The sequence below is a fragment of the Aptenodytes patagonicus genome, chromosome 1 (genome assembly GCF_965638725.1).
Source record: "Aptenodytes patagonicus chromosome 1, bAptPat1.pri.cur, whole genome shotgun sequence".
Lineage (NCBI taxonomy): Eukaryota > Metazoa > Chordata > Aves > Sphenisciformes > Spheniscidae > Aptenodytes > Aptenodytes patagonicus.
The window spans coordinates 147825179-147840342 of record NC_134949.1 but is presented as its reverse complement, the minus strand read 5'-3'; positions in this window follow the sequence as shown (position 1 = coordinate 147840342).

The following is a 15164-nucleotide window of genomic DNA, read 5'->3' as shown; positions in this document are numbered from 1 at the left end:
CCACTGCCTTGTCTTGAATATCACAGCTTCTGTAAGCAGACATTTGTGTGAGGTTAATAATCATCAGGGAACATGATGACAAGATGTTCTGCTAGCGCACATATTGGCAAAAGGCAGGCCTTAATACAGGTGCTTTGCAGCTGTTCTGTAGTTTCCTTACGTGCAAGAGCTCCTCCCAGAATAAACCAAGACTCTGCAATTACCTGCCCTGCTGATCCTACTTATATTTAATGGGATTCAGGAAGTCACAATAACAACACCTTGATGTCCAGTTTCTTATTTTTATGTATGACAGCTTGCCTCTGTGTTCATCAACCATACAGTTTAGATTCAGGAGAGAGCAATAGCTTATGTCTTCCTAAAAGACAACCTTCCTGACTGCACTGAAATCAGGAAAAAAGTCCTCCATTTCTGTCAGTAACTTTTTTCCCTGTCCTTATGCCTGACAATGAAACCTAATTTCTCATTTGTATTTCTCTGGTTTATGTCCAAACACTGCATTTTATTTAGATTTTTCCTCCTAGATTAAAAGCCCTATCTGATCGTACCTTTTCTCCCCATTGAGAAGTATATGAATTATAGTTTAGTGGGAATGTTCACAAGTATCATGTAACACTCTTGACAACATTATAAATGTATCATGAAATGTCTGTGTGTTCATAAGTCCACTGACTTACTTAAGCCTGGGTACAGTGTCTTTTATCAAGAAATTCTTAATTAAATAGAACTGTGACATAAAAAATAACATAAACCCACAGAAACACACTGGAAGCCAGTGTAATTTTGTACAGGAATAATCTATTCAGTAACTTGTGTTCATTTGTGCTTTGATGTGATATTTTATGTCAGACTTCTTGCTCTGTAATTACCTGAACTGATATGCATGCACTTCCATAGGGTTTTAAATTTATTTTTTCTCTTAGTGCTTCCATTGCAAAGATGCTTAAACCAAAAAAAGTTAGATTTTACTTAAATTATCTGATTGAAGTCTATAAATTCTATGTACTTTTCAGTGGTTTTAATAAATAAAAGAATCCATTCAAATTTTTGTTTTGTGCTCTGGGGTTTTTCAAACTGTTTAAGAAACTAACAAATGTCTTCTCTGGTATGTCTGAAGATGCATATTATCTTCAGTATTTGCCTGTCATCATAGGGAGAAAAGCCTTGGATTTTTTTATTTCCTTATGAGCTCGCTAGAAACTATTCAAACTAACAAGCCTAGGCAAGCCCATGAATACCTTCACAAGAGTTAACTGCTGCACTGGAGCAAATCACCTAGTTTAATTCAGAATTCAATGCTAATTCATGATGCCTTCATTGTTCTGTGTTTGGGACAACTAATTAATCAAACTCAGCTTAAGTTGTTGGAATGAACTGCCTAAATAGGATTTAAACTGATTATAAATTTTAAAATAGAACCTTATTACCTGGGTGGATCTTGCCAGAATTTTTATGTCTATGGTTGAATTGCTAATGTACAATTAAAAAAAAGAAATAATGCGAAGTATTAGAACACTATGTGCTCTGAGAATTATTTATTACTCCCTGAGTAGCCTCGTTGATATAGTTAAAATAATGATACTTTTCCACTAATAAAGGAAGAAAAATCAGAATCTCGGTATCGTATTTGCAGTATCTCTTTATTCATTAATACACAGCACATATTGAGCTACTTTGAAGAAAATTGTAGCGCATTGGCAAAATGGAAAAGAAATGGAAAAGAAATAGAAAAAATACAAACAGAAAAGAAATTTCATCCATTATGCTATAAGGCCTATTTTTTTTGCTAATGCATTTGGAAATAATAATTGCACAAGCATATGTATGATAAGGGTCTCTCAGAATTATCTGACCATGTTTTTAACTACACACACATAACCCCCAACACACACACACACGCACAGAGACACAGAGAGCTCGTGAGGGATAGGATGGGAATACCGCCCTCTTGTTATTATGTGAAGCAGTGGGTCTAATCAAATCCTGTTTAGTAAGTGTAGGTTTTTAAGCTGTGATGTGCATGGACAATGTGGCAGAATCTGGAGCTAAATATAGTTTCAGACGAAGCTAAAATTGGAAGATATATCCCAGTGGCACAGAAAGCTGCAAATGACCACTCAGTCCATGGTACAAGAAGAGCAGTCCATGGTGCAAATTCAACAGAGAGCCCTTCCTGAAACACTTGGATGTCAAGCCCTCCGCACCAGCCATTAGCTGTTTTGCTCTACAGATGGACAGTGCTTGCCAATATAAACATAACCATTCTTGTTGTTCTGAAGTCAGTCAATAGGCTTCACACACACACAAATATACAGCTTCCCTTTGTGTCAGCAGCCACGTTTTTCAGTGTACAGAGAGAGCATCTGATGGCTATGTCTGTATTGCTAAAGCAAAACACCATTTTCTATATTATTAAATTGTAAGAAGAATCCCTGGAATAGTTTTCCCGCAGGCCAAAGAGCACCTCCCAAGGCTTTGTGAGCACGTTTCAAGATTTAGCTCACAAATTCCTGATACATGGTTTGGAGGTGGGCAGGCTGGTTTAGAGGGCAAAGGCAAAGAAACAAAGAACATGGACAGTCCCATTCCAGGTGGCCTTAGTGCCAGTTACAGGCACAATTTTTTTCCTAGTTAAGACCCTCACAACCCAGTGAGGGACTGTGACTGCCCTTGACATTAAAATTTTATTAAAGACATATTTATTCCAGATATGTAATGTACAAATAAATCATTGTAGTTTCTCCTTGATTTTCATGTTCATAAAGCTTTCCTCCTTTAGCACTTCTGACAACTTCACAGGAAAAATCTATTTTTTAAGCATGGGTGATGTGATTGCCAAAGTTTTCATTGTATTTCTGGAGACAATTTGCTGGCAGATGCTACAGTCTTCTTACAACCCAATTTAAAAAAAAAAAAAAAAAAAAAGAGATCGATGATGTCCTGGTTTTGGCTGGGATAGAGTTAGTTTTCTTCCTAGCAGCTGGTACAGTGCTGTGTTTTGGATTTAGGATGAGAATAATGTTGATAACACACCGATGGTTTAGGTGTTGCTAAGTAGTGCTTACACTAGCCAAGGACTTCTCAGCTTCCCATGCTCCACCAACTGAGAAGGCTGGAGGTGCACAAAAAGCTGGGAGGGGGCACAGCCAGGACAGCTGACCCAAACTGGCCAAAGGGATATTCCATACCATGTGACGTCATGCTCAGTACATAAACTGGGGAAAGCTGGCCGGGGGGGGCCTCCGCTCGGGGACTGGCTGGGCATCGGTCGGCGGGTGGTGAGCAATTGCATTGTGCATCACTTACTTTGTATATTATTACTATTGTTATTATTATTATTATTAATATTAATATTATTATCATCATCATCATCATTTTATTTCAACTATTAAACTGTTTTTATCTCAACCCACGAGTTTTCTCACTTTTACTCTTCTGATTCTCTCCCCCATTCCACCATGAGGGGGAGAGAGAGCGAGTGGCTGTGTGGTGCTCAGTTGCCAGCTGAGGTTAAACCACGATAGATTAATAGAAAGGATCTCCTCCCCAAAATGTCTTCCCATTCCTTCTCTGAAGTCAACTAACAAATTCACATGTGCATGCAGTCCTTCATGTGGATTTGACAGAAACAGAACTTTTAAGTGCAAACCATTTCCTTAACTGCCTTGACCAGAGGTGTGACACTGGCATGGTTAAGGAGACGCAAGTTATCCTGCACAATTTACAAATAATACTACACATTTACATTTAAAAAACAAACAAACAAAAAACGACCTCCAAAGGTTAGATAAAGAACAGCTGCTAGGAGAACTAGCATTCTGTCTCACATTTTAAAGGCACTAACATTCTACAGTTAAATGATGCACTCCATAAAAAAGTTTAAAATAAAGTTTTTCCCTGTAGAAAACATTGAAATGTTTTATTGTTGTTGGATGCTCTACTAAAAATATAGCCTGTAAAATTATCTTGGGAAACCTGACTCTGATGATAAATTTAACATCAACTGCTAAAAAGAAACACAATGACATGCCAATATCTGACACAATTAACCAATCCCACACCACAAAAAACAATACCATATTGATACATTGAACTAAAGCCATCTCCACTTGGAACTTTTTTAATTAAAATAATCCTCTTGCATCCCAAGATTTTAATATCCAAATCACTTATGGTTCATATAATAAAAGGATGAAGGGATTTACTTATCATTTAATACTTCTGCTTATTTGCATTTTGCCATGTTATTTCTTTTTACTTTTGTTTTCCCTCTCCTCCACCAGTTAAAGTATAGAAACATTCAATAAAATTCTATATGTGAACTGGTGTTTACATTTCAGTTTTGCAGAGAAGGACTTAATACAGATCCATATATTCTTCTGTCTTTGGCAAATTACAGAGACAAGATTTTAAAGTGTACAGCCCATGTATATTCCAAATATACTTGGCCTATTTATACAAAACAGTGTCCTCAAAAGACTTCATTTTGTGTCCTAACACTGCTTTTAATTCCAATCTAAAATCTCTATTACAAAATTTAACCTTATAGAATCATAGATCATTGTGATTGTGATTCTGGAAACTTATTTCCAATTAATAATTAGCAGTCAATATGTAAATACCAATTCTAAGAAATGTATTGCCAGCAGATAACATGGAAGCAATAGAAGTCCAAAGGTCTCCAAACAAAAAGGAAAAGCTTTTTAAAGTCAGAAGGCCTTTTGTTTTGTTTTTTTTGTACTTTAATAATAATAATAATAATAATAATAATAATAATAATAATAATAATAATAATAATAATAATAATATCAATAATATCTGTGTTCATTTATTCAAGGCCTCCTGTGTTTCAGCCATGCTTAATTTGCTCTGAGATACAAAGATGAAGTGATTTGATTATGAAACAAGCATTTTAGGTCTGTAATAATGCTGGCTTTGTATTTCAAGTAAACCTTTCATTTCTAACGCATTCTCGCTTTTCCTCATTGATTTACATAACACAGAAGGATAATTTCCTGATGTTACATTGACAATAAATAATATATTTAGGCATCATTATTTTCATCAGTACTACAATAAAACATGAATTACACAATGATGAAATCTAGTAAAGCTAAGAAGTAATAACCAGAAAAAAAAAAAGAAATCAGTCTCTCAGGTAGACAGTGTTAAACACCTTCTAGTAGATAATGAGAACTGTCATTGACCTTATTCCAGTCACTTCTCACATTTAAGGTACTTTCTCATTTAACAAGTCGGGTCAATTCACAAGATTTAATATTGACTAAGATGTCTGTTCTTATTGGCAAATGAAAGATCTCTTCACTGCTAAAGCTGACAATAGAACTGCTTGTAGTCCTCCAATTTCAGGTTTAGGACCCTTCAGTTACCATTTTTGACTACATTTATTAGACTGAATTGTGGTATCTGTTTAAAACATTAATTTCACTTAAAAATGCATCTGTCCTTTATTACTGTTCTTAAACTGCTAAAATATTGAAGTGAATACATAATGTAAGACATGAAAACTGGTAACGCACAAATATGGCCTTCATATGATTAACTTATTTTGTTTTTTTTCCTAGTGTGACAGAAATCCTCTTAAGTGAACAAAAGAACAAAACAGGTTAGCACTGAAGCACCATTTACTGACTTGAATTCTGGAAAGGTGAATTAAAAACCTGCTGGAAAAGTGCAGATTTGTATCCCTTTCCTACATTTTCCAGTCACCCACCATAATCATTGGTCAAATAGGGACAAAAGTATTTGGAGACAAAGGCAAATGCATAGATGACCACCCTGTCCATAGTCCCAGAGTCTCGCAGCTCAATGTTTTTAACATTTGCATCATAGTGTCCAAGATGAATAAACTTACCAATCGAGTAATACAGCATTGTGTGTATTTTTTTTGTTTGAAAAACAAAGATTGTGCAAAAGATAGAATAAGGAATACTTTAAGTACAATCCAGTATTCTCCAGAAAGCATCACTGAATATTTTTTCTGTGCTTTAAGAAAAGTCATAATTGTTACGAGTCCTTCCTAGTATGGGTGGTAATGCCATAGTGAGAATGGGCAAATGAGTCAAATTTGATGCCTGACTATAAAGGCAAATGTTAAGCACATCTTGATGCAAAATTCAGTGCATGAGTTGTTCACCTGCTGGCTGCTTTTAGCATCTAACTTAAAAGCAATTCTGAGCTCCTGAAGTTAGAAGCTAATATTCCTCATTTGGTCAATAGGAAAAAAAAAAAATAAAATAAAAGAAGATGTGTCTGGAGAATGAACCTAATAATAAAGGCAGGTACTTAAATTTAGACTGTAAAGTCTCCCTGCCATTTTACAACATTTTATTGTTGAGTTTAAATTAGTTTTTTAAGTCTAGTCATCTGCATAGCTCCAAGAACAAACTGCTGGCAATTTAACAAACCATAGGCAATCTGAAGTATATAGTCAAAAGACTTTATTCTTAAGGGAGAGGGGTTATTTCAGAAACCTTTGGCTTAACTCTTCTGTCACCTGTTCTTGTTAACCTGTTCCACAGATACTTTAATGTTATTTGTTCTAGTACTTCAGAACATATATCCTTGGTATTACAATTACATGGTAATACTCTCCACCTTCAGCTGCAGTAACAAGAAATGCAAGACAAGAAACATGTTCAGTTTGTTTTTTAAAGCAACTATCATTACTACTCTTTTATTTTCACAGGTATTTTGCTATTTCAACACAGGCAGTATGGATATTTTGTATTACACAGAACATGGTGTCATTTTTTAAAGAACAATTGAGGAAGGAAATATACCAGAGACTAGAAGGTCTGAAGGAATTAGATTTTTACTTTAGGAATCTGGTATGTTGGGCAGTACTATGTGGTAAAATGGCCTGATGCTATTAAATCTGAAGTACTGTTGGGCTGAGATTACCATATCATACACTCACAAATGGGAAAAATCTGAAGTATCTTCAATGAATAAAAAAAAGAAATCTCTGGAATTTTTTAATATTTAAACCAAAATTTCCTTTATAGGTGATTATGAAAATGAACTAAAAAGGAAATTGGTGTGCTGAGTATTTTGGGCTCTGCTTTTATTTTTGTTCCTGGTGTTATGGGAAACAAAGAATTTTGAGAAAAACAGTGCTGTTATTGCATAACTTGTTTAAAAATATGATGAAAACTTTTTTATTAGACTAAAGTCATTACTGATTCACTACTATTTATTATTTCTGTGGGTATGAATATTTTACATAAATAAGTTTGAAAGACTCATTTGATTGTCAATATAGGCATAAATAATGTAAAGATAGTATATTACTGTTCTGCAACAGTCAGATGATAGTTTTCTGTAAGCAGTTTATCCATCTGGTGGATAAACCATGGCTGAGATACCCTTAAACTGCACCTGTGGGACAAAGCGCCTCACTGTCCTGCTCAGCCTCCTGGCAGCCTGTCCAAGTTAGACTTCAGTATTCACCATCCCACCATGTAATCTGGTGGGTGTTTTTTGATTCAAACCACGGGTGCAGGGTCTAGGATAGTAAACAGTGCCTCCTCTCTCTTGTTCTAGATGAATGGGAGATGAGGAGTGGGGAGGGCACCTGCCTCAGATTACACACATATCCAAGACAAAGTTGTTCTAAACCAGCTCCCTTTCAAGAAGATTATCATGGACAGCATTAAATAAATGAGGGTCTGCTTTCATGTAGAAACAGGACAGATGTTTTGTTGTGACTTAGAGGTTGGTTCTCTGCTCTTCTTGTAGCCTAGTGAATATGATTTTGCCATTACTACTGAAAGGCCACAGGCTTTGTACCAACCTAATAATGCAGGACTTGGCTCAGGACTTGCCTGAACAGGTCTTGGCCTGAGCTGATTTTTGATTGTTTTAGCTCTGACACTAATTTGGTCAGGTGACAATGGTCTAAATTTGTTTTAGCTTTAGTTTAGCTTTGTGCTACTTCATGGTTGTACTTACCTGTTTTAAGTAACAGATCACAAAAATAACACAGTTATTCAGTGCAGAGTTAACTATCTATGACCCTTGAATAAAAATGTGGTGTAGAAGAGTACAGACACATGGTGACAGAAGAGGACCTAGACTGTAGACCATGAATCAAAAACGTCAATTACTGCTTGTTAAAGGAAGGCAGTCTTGTGAGTTAGGCAAAACTGATTTTAAAGATAACAGAGCAGAAAACTTAGTATAATGTGGAATTTAGAATCAGTGAAGAAAGCACATCCAAGCAGAGCATTAAAAGATGTATGGAAATAACCCAAACAACCCTAAGATTGAGGAGGAAGAAACTCCGACCATCAACCTCATATGCCTCTTGGCAAAGAGCACAGGCTGCCAGTGACCAGGGGAAAGCTGTCAGCCACCCCACGCGCTGCTCAAGGAATTCCCGCTCAACTTGCCACTCAGACGGCCACTGAAAGTGTGAGCTTAACACGAGAGAAAAGGGTAGACACTAGAGAATTTATGTGTAACAATTTTAATGGTAATACTACTGAGACTTTTCAGCATCAATTAGATAAGTTAGGCTATGAGAGTATCTTTGTAATTGGATAGATAATACTAATAGCCTATTGTATTTCTGCAGTAACATATTCTTAACTCTTTGCTTAGAAAGTGTTCATGTTTTGACCATTAAAAGATTTTGAATGCAATGTTATGTTACACTCATACAAGGTAATTCTGTATTTAAAAAATCCTGGTTGTACTGTGCAAGCTCATAAAAGTCAAACCAGTGCTGAGTCTCTCTAACTGACTCTGCTTCGGACCACTCTACCTAGCTGTCTCACAGATAAACTTGCTGTAAAAACAACTTTTCCTAAGCAGTGTGGAAATGAACCAATCAGTTGAACAGCTTTATGGCCAGGGATTGACATTTGTCCCCATTTTGTCATTGGCTCTGTCAGTAGAGACTTGTTACCTGTAGTTTATGTCTCTTCAAAGACATGTAGGTAACTTTGCATTAGGTTACTAGCATAACCTCTAAGACCTACATCACACTTTCTGTTTAGCTTATCAGAATGCCGATGTCTCGGACAAAGAAAAACTGATCATATGAAGGACCTCACAGCTAAGGTCTGGTTTTGCCTACATAAAACAACTACATTTGAATATTATTGCTACCGTAACAAATATTGCCATTCCAAAGAGAATATGAAGGGTATTTTCAGGGAGTTTTATGTTTCAGTGGGTCAAAATTGAATATCTTATTGGAATTTTCTGTTAAAATGATTTGTGTGTGTGTGTGCGTGTAGAAGTTAAGGTTTGGGTTTTTTTAAGAAAAACATCAGTTTCACTGGCGTTGATTTGTTCTTCTTGGATCAACTGGCACAGTGATAAGAATAGTTTTAAAATAAGATACCAGAGAAGACTGGGAGATACTTACATAATGCCTGATTGCAAAATAAATGCCAAAACAATTATTTAAATAATGGAAAATAAGGATGGAAAGAACATACGATGGTCTTCAAATCCATAACCCTGGCACAAGTGATATTGAACTATCCTCAGGGCAAGTAAAAATAATAATTGAAAGATAAAGAAATAAAAAAAGCTAGAAAATGAAATACCAAAATAAAACAGCAACATTACTAAAATTTTGAAAGAAAAGGCTTTGAAATTTGACTCTATTTTTTCCATTTTCTAATTTCACAAACTACACTTAATAATTGATTAATTACAATATTAATGTTTAAAACTTCTGGGTACTACAGTGGTGAAAATGGAATAAATCTATTTTCATAACTATTAGGTGAACATGAGAAAGACATGAAATCAGAGAATCAGTGAAATATTTTGAACTGTAATGGAATGAGGCAAAGATATTACTGAAGTAATGGCATGAACGAAGTTCACATATCCAAGCAATAGCAAATTTGATTAGAAGTCAGTTTTAACAAGGTTTTCATTCTTTTCCCTGTCCTCTGAGGACTGTTGTTCTATTTTAGGTTAGCATTTTATTACGCTATAAGTTTTTAACTGTGTTATTAAATTAATTAGCTGATCTTCTTTATTTAGGTTAACCTTTTATTTGTTTTTGGATTCAGTATTGAGTTCTGCAGAAGAAACCCCGATTGTAATTTCAAAGTGAATTTGCCTCTTCTTAAAAGTAGTTCGTTACACTATATTTAATCTATAACAATTGTATTTCTTACTGAAGTCAGACATTCTTCTAATGAGTTATTTATCACGGTCTACAGCTGTGGTTACAAAAGCAGTTGCCTCCTTAGTCAAGTGGAAAACCAAATTAAAATTGCATAGTTCACATTTATGAGATTCACATTCTTTTAACATAGTTCCTATTAGCAATTCAGAAACTTTATTTTCTTCCCTCCATTAATCACTGTTCCATTATTCAGCTGTTTTAGAGACAATTAAGTACAAAAAACTTAAAGCCACATCAGTAACACTACTTGTACTTCCACTGCTGGTGCATTAAAATAGACATCCTAATGAGTTACCACGCTATGATAGTTGTAATCTTGATTTTCCCTGAGAAATCATATGTAATAATAGTATCATTGCATTTTTTTTTCAGATATAAGAGGTAGACAACAAATGACATAGGATTAAAGAGAAGGTAAGAAGCATTAGAACTGGTCGACATAGCACATCCACTCACTCATCAAGTCACAGGGACAGTAGGGACATACTTTTGATTATATTGGCTTAGAGCTCCCCTCTCTTAAAACACCAGAATACTTCCACTCCATAAAGCATTCCTAACTTTCTTCAGCAGAGTGTATACTTTTTCCCTGAAAATAGGAGCCCTGAAATTCAGCTTTTACTGTGTATATTTTTAAAGAGGATCATTGTTTAAGAGAATTCACATGGAAGGAAATTCCCTGCAGGACACGAAGAATGTGAAGCTTCTTTAACCATATAGTGTAAGTATGCATCTCAAGACCTCTATTATATTTGCTACAAGACTGTTAATTCTGTCTTTCCCATGGACCTTTAAAAATTAAGTTTGTTTTATCCAGTTATTGTCACTATTTTGATAAGCCTAAGATAAAAATTTAGATTCTAACTGTCACCACTAGGTACGTTAGACAGAATTTTATAAACTTGCATACTAGCAGACAAAAAAACCCAGCCAAATTAATTTAAGGTGTATTTTGGTTTGGTAACAATAAAAACAATCATGATTGTTGAAGATTTTGTGGTTTTTGCTTTCTGAGAACACTACTGGCTGAAAAAAATCCCTTTTTAATTGTTATAGCAAACTCTGGAGATGGCCATATAGTAACAAGCTTGTGCAATCAAATTACAAATCAAGTACCTTATTTGGAAGTCTGATCTCTGTGGAAGAATTTAGAAATCTAAGTATAAAATTTTCAGAAAATAAAAAGTGTATTGGAGCTGCCTTTTGTTCAACCCATTATTGTCTGGACAAAATAATATAGGAGGAATTCTCCTAATAGCTGACACCAAAAAATGTTTTGCAAGGTGCCAACAACCCTATACTTCATTGAAGATGACAGAATTGGAAAGTTCAGAAGAGTTCGAAGATAACAACAATAAAAATCGTAGTCTTTTTTCCCCCTCTTTTTCAAAAGATAATGCTGAATACAAGAGGAAGAAGAATAAGTGTATGATATAGAAAAAAAGATAAATAGTTTTATTCATTCAGAATCATAGAATCATAGAATCACTGAGGTTGGAAAAGACCTCTAAGATCATCGAGTCCAACCATCGACCCAACACCACCATGCCCACTAAACCATGTCTCTAAGCGCCTCATCTACGCGTCTTTTAAATACCTCCAGGGATGGGGACTCAACCACTTCCCTGGGCAGCCTATTCCAATGTTTCACCACTCTTTCAGCAAAGAAATTTTTCCTCACGTCCAATCTAAACCTCCCCTGGCACAACTTGAGGCCATTTCCTCTCGTCCTATCGCTAGTTACTTGGGAGAAGAGACCGACACCCACCTTGCTACAACCTCCTTTCAGGGAGTTGTAGAGAGTGATGAGGTCTCCCCTCAGCCTCCTTTTCTCCAGGCTAAACTATTTACAGTAGTACAAAGAAGTGTTATGGATTTCTTTTTCTGTTTAAGAAGCTTACATATGTTAATATCTTACCATCACTTTAGGAAGTAACACCTTTTAGTAGTTACAGTTTTGTCTGATAGTGGGAACACATTATCAAGGAATCACTCTCAAGTTTGTAGCCATGATTTTTTTTAGTATAGTCTTACTTCATCTGCTGCTAGAGGGGAAGGGGAAAAACAAATAAAACCTGTTCTGTTCTCATGATTGGACTATACTTTTAGGAGGTTAGAAATGGTAATTGTGTACTTGCTTCTTTTTTCTTGCAATTATAACTGCTACATTATGGAATAATGACTCCCCACCCCCAAAAAAAAAAAAAAAAAAAAAAGGTTAAGGCTTGTTATTTTCTGTATGCAGAGTTACATGTTCATAGTCATGGTATCTAGCCGCCCACATGGAAGACTCACCTCAACAGAGACAGTATTTGACAAATCAGATATGAACTACTAACTCTGTTCCACTTCAAACTACTATATTTATGTCTTTATCTGCAATCTTGATGCAAAGAAAAAGAAGGAAAATATCAGAAGCTGTTCCAGCCATTCCTGATTTTGTTATCACTTACTAGATTGTTTAATTTCTATTTTTTAACTTAAATGTATTTTGCTTTTTAAGAAGCCTTTTGTACAAGACACCAATTAAATTTAAAATAATTAACTTCTAGGGCACTAAGCTTCCATTTAAAACAATCCATATACAGAAGATCTTTTGCAGCATAAATAGGCTTAAGTTTGGAATTCTTCAGAGAAAAAAAAAGTGATTAATAAATAGATTTCCAGTATGGCATCAGTTTGCTTTAGCTCAGTATTGATTTCAGTCTGTTAAACTGTTCCTCAGCACTAAGCCTACCTTATTTCTCAAGCATGCTGGTAAAGATAGACAGCTTTACCTGTATTAGATTTTACCTTACAGACATGAACATTTTCTGAGATGCTTTTGCTGCCTGATTCTTCAAGCAGAACAAGAACTGATGTGGAACTCCAGAAGAACCAGAAGAAATGGTATGGAAGTTGCACCTGATGCATTTAGACTCTCAGTTAGGATATAGTAGCTCATTTCCATCATTAATTAAAATTTTGTCTAATGTCTTACAAATAATTTGGCTAAACTTACAGATGGAAATCTTTCCACCCTGATCAAAACATTACTTTTGGCTAGTGAATATTTCAAAGTGTAAGGTTACAAAATGCTACCAAATACATGACATTTTTCTCTTTATTAATGTTTTTTGTGATTTTTGTTTATCATCTCAGAAAATTACCAGTATTTTCTCATTGATATGCCCTAGCTGAAGAATGAATGGATTAAAAAACCTTAAAAAGTTTCTTGCAAATTGGGAAAATGCTTTTACTAGGAAAAAAGAGTGATCAAACTTCTGAGAATTTTCTGGTAAGATATACTCAGTATACAAACTACAGTTTTTTTCTGCTATTAATGATGTAAATTATATACTGGGATTTTTTCTTTTGTTTTTTCCTCCCTTTGTTTCCTCTAGATGTGAATCACTCAGAAGAAAAAGCAAAAAAAGCCTTTGAAAGTCTTAGGGAGATGCATGCATAAGGAAAAAAGGTGATGAAGTAATTGCAGAAAATATAAAGCCTTATGCTTCCTAATCCGTTTGGTCAAGCATCCTTTGGTTAACCCAAAATAGCCCCCCTAAAAAATGTAAAACTTTGTAGTTCAAGGAGCTCATTTTGTACCACATTATTTCAATAGGGTTTTTTTGTTTGTTTGAATGAAAACCTGCAATTTTTCTTAACATTTTCCTGGTCAGTAAGAGAGAATGAATACTCAATTTATTCACAAAAATTTCAATCTGATTTTTATCTGAGTTATCTTTTTCTGAGTCAGAGCTCTAGCCAAGGTATTCTGACAATGCTAATTCCTTTCTTTGTTAATCATGCCACTGCTCCATTTGATATAAAATAGGCCAAGTACATAATTACAGCTACTTGTCTGAAGTACTCCATTAAGAACTCCATTGGGGGGGGGGGGGGGGGGGGGAGAAAAGTGGTGAGGTTTGATCCTATAAGTAAAATCGATACTTACCTGACCTATTTATGTCTATGTGAAACAGGACTTTGAAGAACCTGGAGGATACTAACATGATTCTTTAGAAACTGAGATACTGATATTCTCTTTGCTGGTATCTCAAAAGAGAAAAGTAAAAAAAAAACCCAAAAAACTAGAATAGAAGGGTTCAATTCAGAATGGTGATTTTGGATAACAGATAATGATTTTAGAGAGAGAGATCATAGAATCATAGAATCATTGAGGTTGGAAAAGACCTCTAAGATCATCGAGTCCAACCATCGACCCAACACCACCATGCCCACTAAACCATGTCCCTAAGCGCCTCATCTACATGTCTTTTAAATACCTCCAGGGATGGGGACTCAACCACTTCCCTGGGCAGCCTCTTCCAATGTTTCACCACTCTTTCAGTAAAGAAGTTTTTTCCTCACGTCCAATCTAAACCTCCCCTGCCGCAACTTGAGGCCATTTCCTCTCGTCCTATCGCTTGTCACTTGGGAGAAGAGACCGACACCCACCTCCCTACAACCTCCTTTCAGGGAGTTGCAGAGAGCAATGAGGTCTCCCCTCAGCCTCCTTTTCCCCAGGCTAAACAACCCCAGTTCCCTCAGCCGCTCCTCAGAAGACTTGTTCTCCAGACCCCTCACCAGCCTCATTGCCCTTCTCTGGACACGCTCCAGCACCTCAACGTCCTTCTTGTAGTGAGGGGCCCAAAACTGAACACAGGATTCGAGGTGCGGCCTCACCAGGGCCGAGTACAGGGGCACGATCACTTCCCTACTCCTGCTGGCCACACTAGTTCTGATACAGGCCAGGATGCCATTGGCCTTCTTGGCCGCCTGGGCACACTGCCGGCTCATGTTCAGCCGGCTGTCGACCAACACCCCCAGGTCCTTTTCCGCCAGGCAGCTTTCCAGCCACTCTTCCCCAAGCCTGTAGCGCTGCCTGGGGTTGTTGTGGCCAAAGTGCAGGACCTGGCACTTGGCCTTGTTGAACCTCATGCAATTGGCCTGGGCCCATCGATCCAGACTGTCCAGGTCCCTCTGCAGAGCCTTCCTACCCTCC